Source organism: Dermacentor silvarum, chromosome 3 (assembly GCF_013339745.2).
Source record: "Dermacentor silvarum isolate Dsil-2018 chromosome 3, BIME_Dsil_1.4, whole genome shotgun sequence".
Classification (NCBI taxonomy): domain Eukaryota; kingdom Metazoa; phylum Arthropoda; class Arachnida; order Ixodida; family Ixodidae; genus Dermacentor; species Dermacentor silvarum.
Genome location: NC_051156.1, coordinates 175,843,350 through 175,857,268, shown reverse-complemented (window position 1 = coordinate 175,857,268; position 13,919 = coordinate 175,843,350). Strand labels below are relative to the sequence as shown.

Sequence of the window (13,919 nt, the reverse complement as noted above, 5' to 3'; positions counted from 1 at the left end):
CCTCTTTTCAAACGCGCGGCTGATCATCTCTGCCTTGCGTTTTCGTGAGAAGACCGACGGCACAGCGTCAGTCTTTAGGCGTTCCCTTTTGAGCGGCATGCCGAGGCGTTTCAGCACAGCCGGGCTGGTTCACATAATCATCGTCGACGAAGTGGTCCGCGCAAATGAAGTCATTTTTAGAGGTCTCCAGGCTGGGCGTGATGGCTGCAAGGCAGGTATTCAAAGTTTACGCACCTTCTCGTCTCTGGGAAACGTGTGCGACGGCGTGTCACGACCGACGATGCTGTTATAACAGCAATGTCTGGGCATTTCCTTCCGCCGCGACGAACGTGTCAATACCGAGCGACGACTGCGGGAAGGCGCATGTAAGACGCACCACCTGCGTGGAGCGTCGACGCGGATAATGTTTCAGACGGACCATGTGCGAAGATCACCGAAAGGTGTTAAACAAACGCTGCAAGGAACCGACACCCCCGGAAACACTGCGACGGCTGTTGCCGACCTTGGCCGCGCGCGAGCGCGCACGGGGGGGGGGGGGGGGGGGGGGGTTATAACGTCCAATGCAAGTTTCTGCCGGATGCCGCTTGGAGGCAAGGTGCAACAGAAAATCGCAAAAAAAGATGTTTCTCGTTCTTTCTTTCATAGCAGCTTGCACTATTCGTCATTTTCAACAGTTCAACTTTTTGCCGACACAAAAACCGCCCGCCAACTTTTGTGTCCGTATCCCTTTAAAGAATAATTCGACAGTTTCTTACATGAAATTGTTTTGGATACCCGTCAGAAGTACTGGTAGTGGAGGATGGCTTGGTCTCTCAAACCGGTGGATAGCTCCTTACCTGAGGAGCAGGAAAACCTTCCTGGGTACTCTGTGCGAATATATAGTAGACAACTATGTCTCGTAGTGTTCCGCAAGAAGGAGTTCTTAGCCAAACAGTTTTCAATCTCGCCAATATCGGCATGATTCGTGAGCCTCGATATTGATGTACACCAATGATATATGAAACAGTATGTCAGATGTGACGCGAGCACCTAAATGTGACGCTCCAGCGCTCTATGCCTTCCGCATCCCCTTATTTGCGAAGTAAGGACTCCTGCAGGCCGCGACTAAGTAATCACTTTTATAGTTCACTCGTAAAATGATTTCACGGTACCAGACCTGTACACGTTACAGAAAAAAGTAACCAATTACAATTACAATAACTTCATTAAAATGTAATTGATTACAGCGACAAATTACAGCCCCATGAAAGTAACTGAGCAATTTATAAAATGTAAAGGACTACTCTTACTTTACTTTTCTACCAACTTTCATTAGCATAGCACAACTACAACAAATAGGAAGAGCTCGTGTAGTTTTTCAGTGCGCCATCTGCAACGATTCCCACGTCGCTGACCTTCATTAACAATAGTTTTTCAAAATTTTTCTTTTTATTCTGTTTTTCTCCTGAAGACGTCAGCAGCAACGTTGAAAACTGTTGCCCTACGTTTTATAGGTGGGAAATCATGGGGAGTACCTGAAACATCTCGTACAGCTCTGCCGGTCAGCCTTTGTTAGCTATCGTCGGTATATACAGCGCATCGATTGTGTAGCCGGGGAGCAGCAATCAAAGTGTCAGGTACGTGAGCGTTAATGACATTTTCACGTAACCTGGCTATTTCTCCGGGCTCTAACTCACTGCCTGACAGGTACTTGCGCATTGTTGGGTGATGAGCTTCGAATAAATGCGCACATCGCACTTGTACATAGTTCACTGTGCGCTATCAATGTCATCCGCAGTTCCTTTGCAATTCCTTCTCCTTTCTTTCTTCCCCTATATGAAGAGTAGCAGGCCACAGACAAAGTTCCGCTTGCTGACCTGGCCGCTTTTCTCACAATAAAAAGTTTATCCGTCTCTTATATCGTGCTTAGACTACCTTATGCGGACCAAGCGCATCTATATTAGACTTGGACCATCTATCTCACGTAACGACATTTATTTCGAATATGCACTGTTTTACAATGGACGCCACTTTATTATATAGGAAATAGGCCGACTGTGTTGGTTTGTTTGTTTTTCACCTTTCTATTCGAGTACGGGGACTCTTAAATTGAAAGTAACCTAGCAGGTAAAAATAGGATCAAACAAACATTGCGCTTTCAAGCTCGTCACTGCTAACCCACAACGCCATTGCGCAAACATGGAAATATTACTTGTTTTGGTCGCTCAAAAATTACCATGGTTTTCACTTGAGCTCACCTAGAAGGTAAAACGGGCTCCTAGCTAGAAATGATGTCTTGATTACCACATTTACTGCCACCTCCAAGGCATAAACAGCTTGGTCTCTCAAATAAAGTTTATTAATTCACATATGTCACTTTATAGCTTTCACTTGGGGGAGTTGAATGACTTTTAAAGCGACCTGCACCCTTTCCGCACCTGTAACTTCTGCGAATATCTAGTCACCTCTGTCGATTCTGTCGTTGGACTAATAGTTGTGTGCTACCTTATCACTTTGGCAGCAGTGGTTAGCGGCATAGGATTCGTTCCTAACGATTCTCTGCATATTTGTGCAGATTTCGTGTGCATCTGATTCCCGGAGCCATCTGTGTGAACAACGATACTATATCAAGACGCACACGTGTAAAGCCAGCGACCCCAGCACCGTCATCACTGCATCGCGTGCAGCGCCGCCTACAGAGGGATCCTGCCTTTATAAGCGACTGCCCTGGAACGTCGATCATCACTTTTGCAGCAGTGGTTAGCAGCATAGGATTCGTTCCTAACGATTCTCTGCATATTTGTGCAGGTTAGTGCTTCTGAAATTTTCCCTTTATCCCATAAGTTTTCGCCGCCACCACTGCTGCCGTTCTTTGCTTTTTGTATTGATCTGCATATTCTACAAGATGTCCACTAATTCCGAGTTGGCGAAAGAACTTGAGCATCTACGTTCTGAAGTCGCAGAAATGCGTCAAAGTCTTAGTGTGTTTAATGAATTGTACGAATCTGTGAAAGCAAGAAACGACAACCTTCTCCAAGAAGACAAATCCTTGAGAGACGATAATAAGTCTTTGATTGAGAGTAACAAAAGCCTTTCACAACGAGTAGCTGACCTTGAGCAGTATTCCAGGCAAAACAACGTAGAAATTAAAGGTATTCCACAGACTGAAGGAGAAAGCTGCCTAACAATTGTCCAGGCTTTAGGCGACAAGATTGGGTGCCCTGTCACTGCTGGTGACATTGACATTGTTCACCGCGTGCCTGCCAAACAAAGAACTAACATTATCGCACGGTTCTGCTCGCGAACAAAAAAGGCTGACTTTGCTTCCAAAGCGCGAAAAGCAAGACTCACAACAACTGCAATAGGGCTGTCACATAAACCACCCACTTCTATTTATGTTAATCATCACCTCACACCCGATAATAAGCGGCTTTTTGCGCAGGCACTAGAGCTCAAGAAGTCTAAAGGATGGAAATTTCTGTGGACCGATAACTGTGCCATTAAGGCCAGAAAGTCGGAAAACAGCCCTGTTCATCGCATATGCAGTGCGAATGACTTGTCAGTCTTCAAATAATTTCTTCCTTGCTTGCACTAACGTATAATTCATCATGGCTGGACTCAGTTTTTACTCTTGATGAAGCGAAAGCTCTATTTAAGGAAAAACAACCCACTTTATCCTTAATACATTGGAATATCCGCAGTGTTCGTAAGCATCATGATGATTTCATCGCTCTTCTTTGTAGTCTTGATCGTGCCTTCTCTTTCGTATGCCTATCTGAAACGTGGTTATCGTCTCATGACGGGAATCTATACGGTCTTTCTGGCTACACTTCTGAATATTGTGATCGTGAAGGTTATCGTAGTGGCGGTTCGGCCATTTTAGTAAAATCTTCATTATCATATAAGCGTCGCCATGATCTTTTCTTTTCGTCATTGTCTCTGTGAATCAGTGTGGTTAGAAGTAGCGAGTAATACTCTGCAGCTGCCTACCAAACATAACATCATAATTGCATGCATTTATCGTTCACCTTCTTCCTCCTACATCGAGTTTTGTAAAGAATTTGAGCAGTTACTAAACACAGTCACTGAAGAAAACAAGGATATTGTGATATGTGGCGACATTAACATCAACATTATCAACCCTGACAGTCAATGTTGCTCTGAGTACTCACGTACTTATCTTAGCTGTGGACTCTCCTCTCTAATTACAGCTCCAACCAGGTGTGAAATAGGCGGACCTAATACTTTAATTGACCATGTACTGTCTATCATACTTACTGATTTTAGCACAGCTGGAATAGTGGACTATGCCGTAACAGACCATTACCTATATTTTTTTTGCTTAGGTTCCGTAATGCCTTCTCCAGCAGCAAAATATGTCAGGACTTTCTTTTATTCTAATAAATTCACTCGTATGATTCGTGCGATTGACTGGGCTGACGTGCTTGAAGAGAAATGTGGCGAAAGGGCTTTTGAATCTTTTTTTGCAAAAATATCCGAATGCTCTCACTTATGTACAAGTAACACTACTGTGACGCGATGGTTTAGCTCGCCAAGAAAGCCTTGGATTAGTGATTCTTTATTACGGTCCATTAAAAAAAGAGATAATCTTCGTAAGAAACTTAAAGTCCAGCCATTCAATAATGCGTTGCGATTGCGCTTCCACATATATTCAAATGTTCTAACAGCCACTTTAAAAAATGCCAAGCGTAATTACTACGAAAATAAAATAAGGAAAAATGGAAGTGACACCAGACGAAACTGGCAGGTTATTAAAGAATACTTGAACATTCGTACAACCAAAAATCCCATATCGTGTGTGAACCACGGTTCTGCTAATATTACTGACTCTCAAGACATAGTTAATGTTTTCAGTGACCATTTTAGTATTACAGACGGTAGTCAGCCTGATTCAACGTTACTTAGTTTTCCGCGCTGTTCTCATTCCTTTTACCTGTTCCCCACAACATCGCTAGAAGTATGTAATACTATCAATTCTCATAAAACAACCTGCCCAGGCCTCGACTTGATACGCCCCTCTAGCATTAAGCTTGCATCTAACGAAATCTCACCTGCGTTAGCACATATAGCAAACAGATTATTTATAGATGGCATCTTTCCTGATCGCCTGAAGACAGGTAAAGTAATCCCAGTATTTAAAAAAGGTGACCATAAGTGCATGAGTAATTATCGTCCTATCTGCATTTTGTCTTTCTTCAATAAGGTGATCGAAAAACCAATACACAATCGCTTAACTAAATACTTATCTAAATTTATTCTTTTAACTCCTGATTAATTTGGTTTTCTTGAGAATTTTTCAACTGAACTAGCACTTATTACTTTTACTGAGAGGGTTAAGTTAGCCATCGATCAAGGCCTCTTAGTGGGTGCTCTCTTTATTGATTTCACTAAGGCGTTTGATACAATTAACCATCGTATTCTTTTAAGTAAACTTGAATCTTATGGCATTTCTGGGCGGCCTTTACAATTAATTCGCAACTACCGAGTAGACCGACCATATATAGTAGAAGTTAATGGTGTCTTCTCCTCATCAAAAATTGTAAATACAGGCGTGCCTCAGGGATCAATACTTGGGCCACTTTTATTTCTCATATTCAATAATGACTTGCCAGAAATATTAACACATGCACTCTGCCTTCTTTATGTCGATGACACCACTATTTTCGCATCTGATAAAAATTTACTCGCATTGCAGGATAAACTTAACGCTGACCTAGCGAATGTTCATTCATGGTGTGTAAAAAACGAGCTATCCATTAACCCATCTAAGACAACACTTATGGTATTCCATTCATCAAGAACTTTGCACATTGACTCTATTGTAGTGTCTCTAAATAATAACGTACTTGGAAGATCCGCGTCTACTAAATTTCTTGGTGTAGTTCTAGATGAGAACCCAAAGTTCCAGTGCCATATTCAATCACTTATTCAAACATCTCATTTGGTATTCACATCATGATAAAAAGGCGCTCTTTTTTCAGCAAACCATTCTCATGTCTTTATATTACGCATACATACACAGTCATCTCTCATATTGCCTGTCATCTTGCGGTAATACATATGCCATACATCTTCAGCAGCCAGAATTTTTGCAAAAGCAGGCACTACGTTTAATTGCATTCCAATCGCATACATCTCCCTCTGCTCCCATATTCCGTTCCCTAAATGTTTTACCTTTACGCATGTTATTTAATCATAAGCTGTCACTGCTTATGTTTCGTCTTATAAATACCGAGCTTAATATTCCAGGTTTTACTCGCTCTAGCCTAATAAATTATAACAACACAAGATTTTCAGCACAACTAAATCTTCTTCCAAAAGCAAGAACTAATTATGGGAAATTTACCGTCGCGTTTTTAGGCATTTCTGTTTGGAATTCAATACCATCTGATATGAAGTCATCTACATTATTATCATTCAAGCGTAGAACGAAGGAGCATTTCATGAACACTTTATCTGACACATAGTATAATTTAACGAACATAGAAATAATTACATGTTGTTCTGATTTACTATTATGCAATGTACTGTTCAAATTACCGAGTCCCTGAATTTTGCCTATAAATTGATACTTCTCGTTGTTAGTTTTACGTGCCATTTGTCCTCGTTTGAATTTCTGCGAGTTATCTTTAATGATTTATGCAATTTTTTCTGTCTTTTTAATTGTGTGATTATACTTGTGATGTCTTTAAAATATTTTTTCTCTCTTACCGTTCATTTCTGATGATATAGAAATTGTATATATATATATATATATATATATATATATATATATATATATATATACATATGACATGACTCACTGTTTGCCACGATCCTACTAACCCCCTTTTCATGTCTTGTTAGGAGGTTCCCCTGACAGTTGTTACTTCGGGACCTCCGAATGTGTACTTACACCCACCCTGTATTTGATTTTGTCGTTAAAGTAAATATTGATTGATTGATTGATTGATTGATTGATTGATTTATGACGTATGCGCATAGTAGCAAGTGATTTCATCATCATCAGCCTATTTTTATGTTCACTGCAGGACGAAAGCGAATATCGTTTTTGCGATCTCCAATTACCCCTGTCTCAATTGCGCTAGCTGATTCCAACTTGCGCCTGCAACTGTCCTAATTTCATCACCCCACCTAGTTTTCTGCCGTCCTCGACTGCGCTTCTCTTCCCTTGGCGTCCCTTCTGTAACTCTAATGGTCCACCGGTTATTTATTTATTCATTTATTCCATACTGCTAGCCTGGGTACCAGGCCTTAAGCAGGAGTGGGCATACATAATTTTTGATGACAAAAAGTTGCAACATAAAACAACACAAAGACATAGCGAAAAAAAATTTAAGAGTAACTGCACACAGAGAAAAACCTTGCATTTTCTACAATGAAATGCATCATTATACAATTTTTACTACAGGAACAAAAATCAGGATCAGTTCCTCAGTGCATTTATAAATAAATGAACTGTTTCACATCCTACAACGTCAGCTGGTAAACAATTCCATTCACGGGTTGTTCTTGGAAAAAAAGAATTTTTGAACGTATCAGTGCGATTTATAAAATCTATGGCCTTTCTTAGAGTGACAAAAGCGCACTGTACTTTCATATGCGGGTTTTATATATATATCTTGTCAAGTCCAATCTTTCCATGAAAAACCAAATAAAAGAATTTCAACCTTTCCGTATTTCTTCTTTTTTATAGTTGTTCAAGCTCCGTCCTTTGCAAGAGGAGTGAGGGTGACATCTGCCAGCTATAACTATTAAATACATATCGGATAGATTTTCTTTGAACCCTTTCTAGTTTTTTTATGTTGAACGCAGTAAATGGATCCCATACTACTGCTGCGAATTCTAACGATGGTCTAATAAATGTCTTGTATGCTAGAAGTTTTATGTCCGGCGTGGCATTTCCAAGCCCCCTCCTCATACCTTACGCATTACCTTACGCATCATACCTTGTATACGCATTACATTGCCTGCCCAGCTTCATTTTTTTCTCTTAATGTCAATTAGAATACCATGGTTTATTTTAACTGCGCTAACCCACACGGACAAGGACGAGGCAGGCAAGATGTGCGCAGACTCACAAATGAATGTTTAATGGGTGAAAATGGCATATATACCGAGGAAAAATGAATACATCTGATTGGCGATCCAACCACGGATTTGTTGACGTCACACAGTAGCATCTAAAAACCCCATCTCGCAATCAGCTAGTGACACCGAAGGTTCACTTGCACGCCCACGTGTAGTTTTTATCTTAAATGCCTCAAACAGCTCCCTAGTACTGCGGTCCCTATGACGGTACAAAATTCTAGTTTGTTTAAGAAGTGGGAGGCAAGTTTCCTTGTTCAGTTTTTTACAGTCATTACAATGCTTAGCCACGTGGGAATAACCATGTAAAGTGCTATGTCTTTATGTTCTTTCAGCCGAACATTAATACACCTAGCCGTCTGACCAATGTATACACACCCACAAGAAAAAGGTGCATAGATGCAGCACTACAGAAGTCATGCCCCCACGTAGTAACGGAAAGTGTTAGTTTCCAAGTGATTAGGCTGACGAATGCTGGATACCCGAAATCTGTAATTGGAGCAACATGTGATAAACTAGTAAGGAAAGTTAAAGTAGTGGTGTGCACACACCCCGCACTAATAAAGAAAAGAGAGCGTTTGCTGTGATTCCGTACCAGCACAAAGTTGCACACAATTTGAAGAATGTAGCGCAGCGGTATGGGGTCAGCGTAGTATTCTCAGCCGCTCAGAAAATGTCACGTTTGTGTGCTAGAGTAATGAATGTGATTGACAGGGCATCTAACCACAGCCCTTTTGTCTGCAAGATGGAGCATAAGCAAGGGTCAACCATTGTCCCCTGCACCTGCGCAGTAGTGTATGAATTTTCTTTTTCTTGTGGGTGTGTATACATCGGTCAGACGGCTAGGTGTATTAATGTTCGGCTGAAAGAACATAAAAAATAGCACTTCAGATGGTTATTCCCCACGTGGTTAAGTATTGTAATGACTGTAAAAAACTAAACAACGAAACTTGCCTCCCACTTCTTAAACAAACTAGAATTTTGTACCGTCATAGGGACCGTAGTACTAGGGAGCTGTTTGAGGAATTTAAGATAAAAACTTTACGTGGGTGTGTAAGCGAACCTTCGGTGTCACAGCTGATTGCGAGATGGGGTTTTTAGATGCTACTTTGTGACGTCAACAAATCCATGGTTGGATCGCCAATCAGATGTGTTCATTTTTCTTATGTATATATGCCATTTTCACCCATTAAACATTCAGTTGCGAGTCTGCGCACGTCCTGTTTGCCTCGTCCTTGTCCGTGTGGGTTAGCGCAATTAAAATAAACCATGCATGTCAACCAACTAGCCCGACTTGGAACTCTACTTCAATTAGAATACCAGCTTACCCCTTTTGCTCTGTGATCCGCAGGGCTCTATTCCTGTCACTTGACGTCACTCCTAACATTTTTCATCGCTCTATCGTTCCATCGCTGTTTGTGCCCTGCTTAACTTGTTTTCGAGCTTCTTTAGTAACCTCCAAGTTTTTGCCCCATATGCTAGCACCGGTAGAACGCAATGATACTGTAACAAATGACCTAATAAAGAAGCGACTAAGGATGAAAATGATTCAAAAGATCAGATAGAATTCGCTGAACTGTCAAAACTAATAACAACAACAAAGTAAGAGCTTTCCGGAATTATAACGTGGGAATGGTTGAAAAAGCTGTAAAAAATGGCCTCAGCATGAAATCAGCCAAAAGAAAACTTGGCATAGGACATGGCAAGATGTATGTACTAAATATACGCACGGTAATCCCCTCAGCAATTTCGATGATATAGTAAGAGCAGCAGAAGAATTCTATACTGACCTGCACAGTACCCAGAGCAGCAAGTGATTTGGGCACGTGGAAATCTCAGTACGGGGTCTTTTGTCAGAAGCAACAGCAGCTGCCTTTTCAAAAACGCTGCAAAGAATGAATCTGAAACCATTAAGAAAGAGGAGATTGACGTCATAAGAAAAAATGAACTTGCCTGGAAGCGCTATCATCGCATTCCTTGTTAATGTCAAGTACAAATGCCAATTTATACCCGTCCGTTTTATTGCGATAGCAATTATATGGACACTCTAAAGCAGACTTCTGCCGTCGCCGTCGTCGTCACCGTCGCCGTCGCCGTGAGATTCCATGTGATGTCAACGGCGATGAAATCGTCGCCGCGTTCCGGACGCTGTATGTGCGAGTGAAAGGGCGCGAGGGACGCACACTTTCACGGGGAGCGAACGGACGTCGGAGAGCAAACGCGCGTTCTGCGCCGTGCTCCCTGAAGGGCTGCAGAATTAAGGCTCATTCACACCGGCGACTGACAGTGGTCGCGCGACCAAGTTGGTCGCAAAGCGACCAGTCGCAAATGGTCGCAAATGGTCGCTTTTATTGCGATAGCAATTATATGGACACTCTAAAGCAGATTTATGCCGTCGGCGTCGCCGTCGCCGTTGCCGTCGCCGTCGCCGTCGGCGTCGCCGTGAGGTTCCATATGACGTCAATGGAGATGAAATCGTCGCCGCGCGCCGCCGAACGCTGTATGTGCGAGTGAAAGGGCGCGAGGGACGCGCGCTTTCACGGGGAGTGAACGCATGGCGGAGAACAAATGCGCGTTCTGTGCCGTGCTCCCTTAAGGGCTGCAGAAGTAGGCGTCTCTTTCCTCCTTTACAATCACCATATATGTAGAGCAAACGCGCCTTCTTCTGACGCACGAAAGGCCGTGGGGGGGAGGGGGAGGGAAGGGAGGCGACGTTTAGCTGCGGCACCAAGTGCCTATTTATATCAGAGGCTCCGGCAACAGTCACCAACGCCGCACGCATTTTGTGCGAACGCGGGCAAAACGCCGACGGCGTCGACAACAGTTGTGCGTGTTGCCGGTGCTGCTGCATGTCCAAGTTTACACAGCTGATAAAGCTACTATCATTACTCCGTATAGCGCTCTACAAATTTGCTATCGCAATTGATGCTTCGCCTTTCAGGTGAAACTGCGACAACTTTTTCTCGAAAAGCGACCATTTTGGGTCAGTCGCTCACTGCTCAATTTTTCAGTCGCGCGACCGTGGTCGCAAAGCTGCTCAACTAATCAGCGCGGTGCCGAAAGTGATGTGTGTCGTCATCCACGCCAAATGTAAGGTCCGCGTCACGATATGCAGGCTACAGGCCGGTAATTGGTGTCTTGTCTTGTGATTTTGGGACGCAGCAGTTGCAGCAGCGTCTCCGCATCAGAGCGAAATTACTCAATTAGCGAACGTCAGTGCCTCGCTCTTGTGTGGGCTTATGTAAATTTCGCCCTTATCGATTCGTCCGACCGTTCACTATAGTTTCCGACCACCATGCCCTATGTTGGCTCGCCTGCTTGAATAACACATTCCCAAACCTACACAGGTACAGCAAAATATACCCACAGACATATCGCGGCATCTGCCCCTGGTGCGGCGACGCACGCCCTACACTCTTTCACTTCTCGTGGGGGTGCGGGGGCAAACCTGAACATTTAAAGACACCTAACACGTCATTTGAGCGGTGGGAGGTACAGCTGACCGGCGATACCCTGGCGGAACAAGAAGCTCTCGTCCAGCAAGTACGTCGAGCAGCCATGCCCAGTGGAGTCCTGGAATGAGGACACCACCCACTCGTCCTCATGATCAACGTTCTCGATGGTCTAAATAAATGTTTCTCTCTCTCTCTCTCTCTCTCTCTCTACAGGCAGGCACGCACGATGGGCACTGCGCCTGCAAGAGTATACCTACATGGTCGTATACAAGACGATAGCCTGCACAAAGATGAGATTGTTTGTCCTGCTACCCTGAGACCAACTGTGACTGTTCGCGCACTGATTCCCTCGATTACGTTTTTTCCGTAAGCCAGTTGCTTAACATCGCCGGCGAACAGCGTCAAGATGCCTAGTTAGGAGAAATAATCGAGCACCTGGAATCCTCTCTCAGCGACGCCTCTGTGCGCATGTTCACCCTGCAGAATAGTACATTATATCGGCTAACGTGTACCCTGACGGTCCTGACCTTCTCCTAGTTATACCATCACGCCTGCGCTCCACAGTTCTTCGTGAGCTCCACGACGCCCCAACCACTGGCCACCTTGGTATTACTTGCACACATGACCACGTGTGCCGTCGCTTCTATCGGCCTGACCTAGTCAGCTCAGTGCGGCGTTATGTCAGCACGTGTGAGCTCTGTCATCGCCGACCAAAACCCTCTACGCTTCCTGCTGGATATCTTCAACCCATCGACGTTCCACCTGAGCCCTTCTTCCGCGTCGGTTTGGGCCTTCTCGGACCGACAAGTATGAAAGAGGACAGCTTATAGCAAACAAAATCCAATGCAAATTCACACCACACATCCGAGGCTATCATTTCTGCAGCTTGTGCGTAAGTCGCACTTTGCGAACTTTCTGACGTTCAAATAGGTAATAACTAATAATTAACTAAAAAGCGAATTCAATTAGTTAAATAACGTGCTTGGCGGAGGGCCTTGGAGAATGACGATGTGTATACTGCTCTTCCGCACATGTGCGCGCGCTCGTGACTTACGTGTGCGCACAGCTGTCCTTGATGCGTGGGCGCTCTGCCTGTTGCACCTGTCGCACAGTGTGTGCTTCGACGGTAATTGACATTCTGGCAAACACTTTCCGAAAACCGTACCTCCACCTAGCGGCCACAGCCCCTCGGACAGACCTCAAACGGCATGCAGGTGGAAACGGGCATCGTCTTCGAGTTTCCGCGTAACAGAAATGTGTTGTCTCGTATATTCGAGCTACAGTCTGACGCGCTATCCTGTGTGCAGCTTGTGTGTAAGTCGGACTTTACGAATTCTCTGGCGTAATTTACCTTGACAAATTTACTTAGTTCAATAAGGCAATTGCGCTTGGCGGAGGGCCTAAAAGAATGAGCATGCATGCTGCACCTCGACGCACACGCGCGTGCACGCTTGGCGTACGTCGCTGGTGGCGGTGAGGCTTGTCTAACGTCGGCAACAGGTTCGCTGTACATCCACTCTCGCAGGGTGGGATGGAGGCGGATTTTTCACAGCGGAGCTGTTTATGCCGAGCGTAATCTGTCTGTCGTCAACAGGAAATGCGGGCCCATCCTGGTGGCAGTGCAGAAAGGGTCCAAGCGCAATGGCACATACCCCTTTGCTGAGCCTGGCAAAGTCCAGATAAATAGCATGGTTGGGACTACTTAAGCTTAGTCAGTCATCGATAGCCAATCGATAGCCAATCAGCAGCTAATCAATTATCGATCAATAATCTATAAATTCCGAAAAATGCTGGGGATGACTTGGTAGTGCTTAACCTAGCCCAAATGCGTGTCCAATACCTTGCGATAGCCAATGGATAGTCAATCAATAGCTAATCGTTAATCGATAAATAATCAATAAATTTTGGGAAATGCTGAGAATGACTTAGCAGTGCTTAGCCTATCCCAAATACGTGGTGAATACCTTGCGATAGAAAATCGATAGCCTATCAATAGCTAATCGATAATCGATTAATTATCAATAAATTCCGGAAAATGCTGGAGATGACTTGGTAGTGCTTAGCCTATGGCCCAAAAGCCAGGACTAGCTAGGTGCCGATCAGCTCCGCTGTCTCTTTAGCATTGCGCCTCCAGTGTAAGCTACGCCAACTTTTTTTATGATTATTATTACTTCCCGAAAACATGAACATCACACAGAAGAGGAAGCGCTAGAGCTATATTGAACACAAGAACTACAAAAAAGCAAAGAAATAAAACATCAAGTAGAGCTAATTGTAAAAAGTGAACACAGGAAGGACCAAAATGCCGCTTAATTAGCTCATAATATAAGGGACGACGTACACGTCTTTCACCTCGGCGGGTTTTGGCTAAGCCGT

General features: G+C 43.8%; 1 protein-coding gene across 2 annotated transcripts in view; it reads right to left on the bottom strand.

Moving 5' to 3' along the window:
• LOC119446131 (beta-1,4-N-acetylgalactosaminyltransferase bre-4) overlaps nt 1–13,919 on the bottom strand; it is a 57,201-nt gene that overhangs the window by 42,595 nt on the left and 687 nt on the right. The window contains exons 1-2 of one of the 2 annotated variants that reach the window (XM_049663935.1): nt 12,401–12,684; nt 9,879–9,989 (exon numbers count right to left, since the gene is read on the bottom strand). The gene's annotated coding sequence lies outside the window, so the exon portion shown is untranslated. Of the gene's footprint in view, nt 1–9,878; nt 9,990–12,400; nt 12,685–13,919 lie in introns of those variants that run through there. The other variant, XM_049663934.1, reaches the window with a different exon arrangement.